Here is a 9,364-nt window from a genome sequence, read left to right on the forward strand (position 1 = left end):
TTCTCTACCCCATTGAAAGTTAGGCTTAGCCATGGGACTTGCTTTGAAATCCTAGTGGACAGAATATGTGTTACTTTAGGGTGGAAGCTTCCAAAGCCAATGCATAATTCACCTCATCCCTTCCTCCTGCCATAGTGATCACAGAAGCACCTGTCTATGGAGGCACAGCTCCTCCGTCAGCCAGGATCTCTGAGAAACAGCAATAAGGGAATAAGGGAAACAGCAATAATGGAACCCCTGTCCCCACCCCATGACTCAGGTTGCACATGAAGTATGAGAAATAAATTTGTATCATGTTAAACCACTATATTTGGGGATGTTTTGTTACTGCAGCATACCTGACCTATCCTGAATGATACACCCAGTGTAGTCAGAAATGAACCAGTGCCTCTCTACTCTTCAACAATGTACTGGAAGTTACAGCTAATGCAGCAAGAAACTAAAAACAAAGAAGAAGTTTAAGAATTGGAAAGGAAAGGCCAAATTGCCATTGTTTGTGGTGATGTGATTATCAGGAAAATACAAGAGCAACAATTTGTGAGTTCAGCAAAGTGTCTGCACAAGGATGAATATTAACAAATCAATAGCTTTCCTACATATCAGCAATAACAGCTTGAAAATGTAATAATAATTTTAAAATTCCACTCACCATAGTAACAAAAACAAAATACTTAGGAATAAACTAATTAGAAATATAATAAAATTGTATTGAAGGACACAAATAAAAAGACCAAAATAAATGGAGAGAAGTATTATGTTCAAGAATGGGATGACTAACGCTGCAAAGATGTTGATTCTCCCCACATTAATTTAAAACTTCAATGCAATCCTAATCAGATACCAAAAGGACTTGACAGAATGCTTCTAAAATTTATATGTCTGTTCATTTAGTCAACAAAAACTTATGGTAAACCTACTGTGGGTCTGAACCTGTTTTAGGTGCTGGAGATACAGTGATGCACAACAATAATAAAAAATCCTGCCTTTGTGAAGCTTTTATTCTCATGGAGAAAAATGATAATAAACTCATTGACATATAGATACATAATATCTCATGGTGATTTTACACAGTATATATAAACGTGCAACAATTTCAATAACCCCTTGAAAAAGAACCAGTGGGGGTGGTTAGGAGGTTGCCTTATCAGATCTAAAGACATATAAAACTTCAGTTTTTAAAACAGCTGGCACTGGTGCATACACATAGATGAAAGAATGGAATAGCCCCAAAACAAACTCATACATTTAGGGGGATTTGACATAGGAGAAAGGAGACATTTTAAACCAGTGGGGCAAGGATAAATTCTTTATAAGAGGTGTTGTGACAATTAACTTATGGAAAAAATTGATCCCTACTTCATACCATATACAAAAATAAATCCAAGTTTAAAATCCCAAATTTTAAAAAAAGAAACAACCTCAAATTTTTAGAAGAAAGTGTCAAAGAACATCATTGTAATTTGCAGGTAGAAAGTGCCTTTTAAATATTCTTGGTGGGGAGGGGAATGTAAATTGGTACATTTTGGAGGGCAATTTATCAGAATCATTTAAAGTGGACATACACATAATCTGTCAATTCCACTTCTAGATATTTAATCTAGAAAAACACTTGCCCAGATACATAAAGATATATATGGATATTCATTGCAGCAATTCTTGCAATATCAAGAAATGGAATAAATTCAAAATTCAATATCATATGTAACATCAATATGGAAATAAATTAATAAGATGTGGTATATTCATATATAGAATTATTATTATTATTATTATTCATTTTAAAAGAATGAACCAGAACTAAATCTCTGTGTATGAACATACACAGATATAAAAACATATTTTTGTGTATAAGTAGTCAGTTCCCAAAGTCACCTACAATGTGATGCCATTTATATTTATATTTTTAAACACACACACCTCAAAACAATACTATATATTGTCTATGTATTGTAGTGTCTATATATTGTAGTGTATTGGTCAGGATTCTCCATAGAAACAGAACCAATAGAAGGTTGTACATATATGTGTGTGTGTGTGTGTGTGTGTGTGTGTGTATGTATAATCTATTGGTTCTAATATATATATATATATATGAGAGAGAGAATGATTGATTGATTATAAGGAATTGGCTCCTGCGATTTAGAGACTAAAAAGTCCTATGACCTGCCATCTGCAAGCTGGAAACCCAGGAAAGCTGGTGGCATAGTTCCAGTCTAAGTCTGAAGTCCTGAGAATGACACGTGCTGATGGTGGAAGTCTCAGTCCAAGGGCAGGAGAAGATCCATGTCCCAACTCAAGCAGTCAGGCAGAGGCAGCAACTCCTCCTGTCCCCCACCTTTTGGTTCTATGCAGGCCCTCAGTGAATTGGATGTACTAGCCCACACTGAGGACAGCAATCTGCTTTCCTCAGGCTACTGATTCCAATGCTACCTCACCCAGAAACACACCCAGAAATAATGTTTTACCAAATATCTGGGAACCCTGAGACCCAGTCCAGTTGACACATAAAATTAACCACCATGTGTAGTAATCCCTAACATCTAGTCAGCATTTACTATGAGCCTGGCACCATCCTAATCATGTAACATGGAACTTATCATTTAGATCTTAAAACTGCACTATTAATTACTATTGTTAATCCTTACTTCACAGATGATAAAACGGGGGCACAGAAAGGTTAAGTAACTTGTTTGAACTTACACAGTTAGGAAGTAGGAGCACTAGGAATCAAACCTCAGCAGTTCGGCTCCAGAACCCAAGTGTTGGGCCTTTATGATGATCGCATTAATCCCTAACAGTGGGGTTCTCCAGGCAGTGGAGGGAGGGACCTCTTGGGAAGAGGGGGGACAGAGGTCAATATGGCTTTACAATATCTGCAGTGTTCTATGTTTTAAAGAATAAAGTATATAGGCATATTATATGTGATGTTAAAGTTAACTTTAAAAGTGATATGTTGACTATATATGAAATTAGATACTCATTTTTCATAATATGGTGATGAGAGCGACAAGGGAGTAGACAGTGCTCCATAAGCCTCTAATGTGGACCAGACCCAATTAGATGGGGAGGGGTGTTTGGGAGACTTTCCTGAGAAAGCGCCTTTGAGCTGAGTTACAGATGATGTGTGTGTATTAGTCAACAAAGTTGAGGGATCTGGCACGGGAAGGGAGAAGGGATTTCCTGACAGAGGAAACAGCATGAGCAAAGGCCCTGAGGGGGCGCTACAAATTCCAGGAGCTGAGAAAAAACAGGGGCATTAGACCCTAGAGAAAGAGGGGGCGTGGCATGAGAAGAGGCTGGAGAGGGAGCAGGGGCCAGACTCCAGTCTTTCAGGCTAAGGAAGGGACTGGGGGTTTCATTCTCAGAGCGAGGCGAGAGGCTGAGTAAGCTGAAGACTGAAACTGCTGACTGGCACCGTGGAAGTCCCTGTAGTCACTTTAGCATGAGCTGTGTTACTCTAGTGAGTGGAAATGCCAAGAAAAAGGCTGAAATGCAGACATCTCTTTCAAAACATGTGGATTTGAAGCACAACACCAGGATAGGGAGGCACCTGAAGGGAGAATGTACAATCGAGTGATGGGTTTTATTTTTGCTGCTGTTGCTATTTTAATGAAGGAAGAGACTTCTGCACATGAGGACATATCCACAAGGATGCTCATCACAGAATTGTTTATTGTAACAACAACAACAACAACAACAAAGAGAACCTAAATATTCAACAATAGATCAATTAACCAAATTACAAAATATCCAAATAATGAAATACAATTCAGTACTTTAAAAATCATATTATAGAAGAATATCTCATGTCATGGGAAAATGTCTATAATATATTAGGTTTAAAAAGCAAGTTGTAAAATAACAAATACATTATGATCTCATTCTAAGTGTACGTGGCAGGATGTTTCCTCCACCTCTTCCTTTCTTCCCTAGCTGCATCCCTGGTGGTGGTGGTGATGGTGGGGTCTTTTGACGTAATGGCACAGAATAAAAATTACGCCAAGGAACATGATCCACTTTACCAAAAGAGAGGTTGATTTGTCTTGTAGATGCCCCACCTGGGGAAACGTGAGGATCCACCGCAATCACTCTCCCAGGACAGAGCTAGGACCTGGGGGGAGGGCAGAGGAATAAGGGAAAGGAAGGCCAGGGGGAGGGGCTTCTGGCCCCAGCCAATTTTGTATCAAAGCTGGAAAAAAAAAGTATTACTCATTTTTTGGATTTTGGAAGAATGTGTGATAGATTATAAGAAAGATTTTTGAGGGAGATATTGCAGGAAGATGTAACCGCTCATCTGAAACAGGAGGCTGAATTTATTGGTCGCTTACGCAAGGGAGACCTGTACCTGCAAGGCACAGCGTTTGTGGGCAAAGCAGCAATTAGTCCCATACAGGTTGTGGGCAAGCGTGGGGTTCGAGAATGGGTCAGTTTTGTCTGTTGATCTTTGGCCCTGGAGTGAGGCTGTCGCCGATGGTTATTTTCAGAAGCTATTCTGATTGAGTGCATGATCTGGGGAGAATGGTTACTGACACAAGGGGCCATATAAACCAGCTGTATGACTGGTTCTAAGGGTTACTCATTATCATAGCCACATAACAAATAGTCTTTTCCTAAGAGGATGGGAACATTTTACTTTCAGGGGAAAGGGTAGGGATGGCTGATAAATCTACACCTAGACAAAGATGAACATCTCATGTTTTCAGAGACAATGCCCATGTGCAGCCTTTGCTGCTGGAGCTAATCTTGACTAGCCAGGGCTGGTTTCTAAAGAAGGATGCTAAAGATACCCAGAGCCTTCTGGATTTGGATATGAGAGAAGATTCCCAACCCCTCTTCTGTCTGCTCTGTGTCTGGTGAGAAGTTGTGTTTCCAATTGACCCTGGATGACAGTTCCAGGATGCCCCCCAGGTTCTGACGGGTGCCCTCCCTCCTGCCTGGTGACCTCCGTGACTCCATAGGCCTGGCCCTGATGGCCCTGGCTCCACGAGTGAACTGGGCCTGCTGCCAGCCTCCCCTTGGACCTCAGTGTCTGGCTCTCTGCACAGTGGCAGCCGTGGCCAGCTGTTGGCCCCTGACCCTACCAGATGCTGGGGCTGGAATTCTTCACTCTCTCACCCTCTCAGGACTTCCGGCTTGTCTGGCAAGTGAGAAGACTTCACAGGCCTCGGGAGAGCACTGATGGGGCAGAGAGAGCTTTGAAAGGGATAAAGAGCTAACAGAGGGAAAGGGATCGCCGCTCCAGTTTGAACTTCAGCCCCCGCTGGGGATGTCAGGCAGTCCCTTGTCTATAAACACCCAGAGCCGGTGGCTGAGCTGTGTGAGCAGAGGCTCCTGTGACTGCGTTGGCCACATGGTGACTCCTGGGTGGCCGGGGCTGGGTGGCGGGGAGTAGGGCCTTAGAGGAGAGAGGAAGAGAAGGGGAAGACAGAGCCCGACTGAGGACGGGGCTCACAGTGACCTTGCAGAGGAGCTGGTCCTCCGGAGCGGCTCAGCAGTAGGTCACTGTGATGGCAGCACCCTCTCCCCGCCACCTGGGTGGCACCTTCTCAGTGGGCTCAACTCTGCGACGTTGTCCTCAACCTCCTCCCTGCCCGTCTGTCCTGCTGCTGGTTTTCAAGGCATCAGTTACCTCAGGGACTAGAAATGCACCTTTTTTTGGCCTGGAGCCTCTGAGGTGGGGCCTCATCTGCCTCGGTCACAGCCGAGGTCGGGGGACGGGGAGCCCGCCAGGCTTCCCTCGGGAAAGGCAAGGGTCAGGCTTCGCTAGGAAAACAGCTGCCCGGCTCTGCTGCTGACAGACAGCCGTCTCTCCACATCAAGCCTCGGTCCTGTCACCGCCCTGTCTGGAGCCTTGATTTCCCACCAGTGTTTGTGGAGGGGCCTTTTCTGTCGATCCATCTCAACCCATCGTGCAGACGGTCTGGCCTGCCCCTCGGCTGGGAGCAGACATGGGTCTCCTCCCCTGCTCCCCTCTCCATCCTAGGGAGGAGGTGATGTGGTGAGGGGTAGAGAGTGCAGGCTCCGGGGGCCAGATCTGGATTCAATTCCATCGCACTCACTTACTGGTAAATTTTAAAATTCTGGCTCATTTAACTTACATGGCTTTGGGCAAGCCTGGGTCTCAGCTTCCTCATTCCTAAAATGAGATGGAAGTGGATTATTTGTAAATTTCCTTTCAGTCTTGAATTCCAAGATCATGTCACACTCTTGTTTAAAAAAATTGAAGGCCTCCCCGTACCTGGCAGAGCCCTAACTCCCTAGCAGGGCATCCAGGGCCCAGCACCTTCCAGCCTCTTCCGTCGCTCGTCTGCCTCATGTACTTAAGCATCAGCCAAACGGAACCACGGGAGGATCCCTGCACGGCTGTGGGTTTTCCCACCTCTGCGTCTCCGCCAAGAACGGCTTCCTCAGTCATCTCCCCACACTCAAATCTCAAGTCAAAGCACAAATGCCACCAATTCTGCAAAGCCAGCCTTGATGTTCCCCAGGTGTCATCTCAGATTTCTCAGACTTCTTTTGTAGTACTTCATCTGCATTTGCTTAAGCTATGTGGCCTTTCTTCCTTCTATTATAGTCACTTGTGTAGATCTGAGTCCTTTGACTAATTTTTAAGGCCAGAGCTGATGTCTTCTTTATCTCTGTGTAATCCTGGCTAATCTACGTGCTCCACCGGCCTCAGTCTGCCTCGTGTCTTGCTGAGTGGGCATCTCAAAGGACATAAGGGACTTCAATGCTAGGAAGTATAGCAGTGCTTCCCTAGAGCCCTTCTTTCCCTCCCCAAATCGCATTATATCATCAGAGGCTCCACAACAAAATCCCGAACTCCTCTAGTTCTATCCCTGAAGCCTTTTTATTTATTTCCCTCTCCCTGCTTACCCTCTCTCTTCATTCTTCAGTGGATCAACTTACCTTCTCCAGCTATGACCTCTCTCCTTATCCTTATTTCTAGCAGAGTGGAATTGTCTTTAGCAGTTGAGGAAACTGGGCAGACTTTTGCATGCTAATATATTTCGCTCCATCTTACATGTATCTACTACAAAATACCTGGTCCCAGTAGACTCAAAAAACACTCACCAATGAATGGATGATCAGGGCAAACAGCCCATACACATAATTCAGACCAAATTGTCTACTTCTCTCTATCTCCAGTTCTTCTTCCTAGGCCAAGCCACCATAATTGATTGCCTGTATTTGCTTCAGCCTCCAAAGTGGTATTTACACCCCCGGTCTTGTGCCCCAAGAGTCCATTCTCCACACAGTGGTCAAAGTGACCACTCATAATGTTACTTGATTTCCCTGCTTGAACCCTGCAATGGTTTCCCTCCATGTTATAACAAAATTCCAACTCCTTACGTTGTCTTGCCCCTGCCTCCTTATAACATCACATCCCACATTTCTCCTTCCCTTGCGCATCATGCTCTGGACACACTGGGATTCCTTCTAGCCCTTTCTATTAGCTGTGTCCTCTGTTTGGAGTGCTCTTATCCATCATCCTCACAGGACCATCTCCTGCTGTTCCTTCAAGCTTCACCACAAATGTCCCCTCTCCAGAGAGGCCTCCCAGTCTAGGGTACTGTCCCCCAAACACTCCTGTTCACCTTTACTTGTTTTTTGTTCTGTTTACCTACTGTTGCATAATGAACCACCTTGAAACAACTTGTTCTTATGATATCTTATGATTCTGTGGGTCAGGACATCAAACAGGGCACAGTGGGTACAACTTGTCTTTGCTCCATAAGGTCTGGGGCCTCAGCTGAGATAACTGTAATGGCGGGGAGCTGGAACAGTTCGGGGTTGGCTGAGCATCTCTCTCTCTCTCTCTTTCTCCACATCTCTATATGGCCAGCTTGAGCTTCCTTCCAATATGGTGACCTCAGGATAGATGGACTTCTTACATGGTAGCTCAGAGTTCCAAGAGACCAAGGCAGAAGCTACCAGTCCTCGTGGAAGCTGAGCATGGAGCTGTTATAGGATCCCTTCTGTTCTTGTCCATTGATCAAAGCAGACCCAGGTCAACTCAGATTCGAAGGGAGGGAAGAATGATCTTAATCCTCAAGTGGAGGAATGTGAAAGAATTCAAGGCCATTTCTAATACGCCAGAACCACTTTTTGAAAACAATACCTTTTCCTATTAATTTATTTGTTTACATGGGTAACTTGCTTATTGAGCAAACAGGGGGATACAAACAAGCCAGTTTTTTCCCCTCCCTTCATTGCTTCTTGATGAACTATGTTGGTTCTCCTTTTCCTGCCACTTAACAGCATCTTGGGCAGAATTTCTAATGTTCCTGCCACTTTAATTTATTAAAGGTCCAGCCCCATCTAGGCTGGTCCATCCAAATAAAGACTAACCTTTTCCCTGTCCCAGGCAGGGCCTGGATTTGGCCCAGGGGAGTGGGGAAGGATGTGGTCTGTCTTTGTACTCCGTCTTCCCTCTCCCCAGGCCCTTTCTCTTTCACACAGATCAGGAAGGAGAGATTGTGGCCATTTCTTCTGGGGGATATGAAGGGACCTGGCATGACAGGCATCCAGATGCCAGCTGTCTTGTGAGCTCACTGCAGGGCCGCCCCACACCACCATTCCCTGATGTGAGAGATCCCTTCCAGCTCTGTATCTGACACCCCTACCCAGCTCCTGCTCCAGCCTACACCCTATAGCCCATCACCTGTGAAGGCTCCTCACCTGCAGGCCTCCCTCTTGGGAGAATCTGGGTGAGGCAGCTTAAGACATCCACCTTCTGCCATGTCCACCTGACCCACAGGAAACTTCTGCTGGATGCCCCTCCATCCTCCTGTCATGCTTCCGTTCTGCAGTCCCCCCAGCTCTTCATTCAGATAGTGCATGGTCTAATCTGAGTAGCAAATCCAGCTTCAGGGAGAGGAGAGGAGGGAACATCACCCCAGGATTCCAGTGACCCCGTCTCCATTTCTTTCCCTCCCCCTCCCTGGCATTCTGATTATGGAGAGTTCGGAAGGAGGTGCTGGGTGATGTTTGGGTGGAGCAGAATTACTTTTGCCATGTCTTAATAAATCCTGCAGGCAAGTGTCCAGCCCCAAATGGTTTCTTCTTTGTTCCAGAGTGTGAAGTACTCAAGACGCCTTTTTACTTAGCTCCGAGTCCAGCCACCATTCAAGATGCAGAAAAGCCCCCCTCTCAAAATCCTCTAATACACGATCATGGTCTGTGTTTCCCCTTGAATGTGAGACCCATGAGAGCAGGGTCCCTGTGTGCTTTATTCCCCACCACATCCTTAGTGCTGAGAACAGTGTCTGTTACCTAGGCGGTGCTCCACAGAAACATGGCAAGTGAATGAAGAGGGCCCCTTAAGGCCTAAATGATCCTTTCCTGCTTGTTCCTGCTGTGA

This window comes from Cynocephalus volans, chromosome 3 (assembly GCF_027409185.1).
Source record: "Cynocephalus volans isolate mCynVol1 chromosome 3, mCynVol1.pri, whole genome shotgun sequence".
NCBI classification, from domain to species: domain Eukaryota; kingdom Metazoa; phylum Chordata; class Mammalia; order Dermoptera; family Cynocephalidae; genus Cynocephalus; species Cynocephalus volans.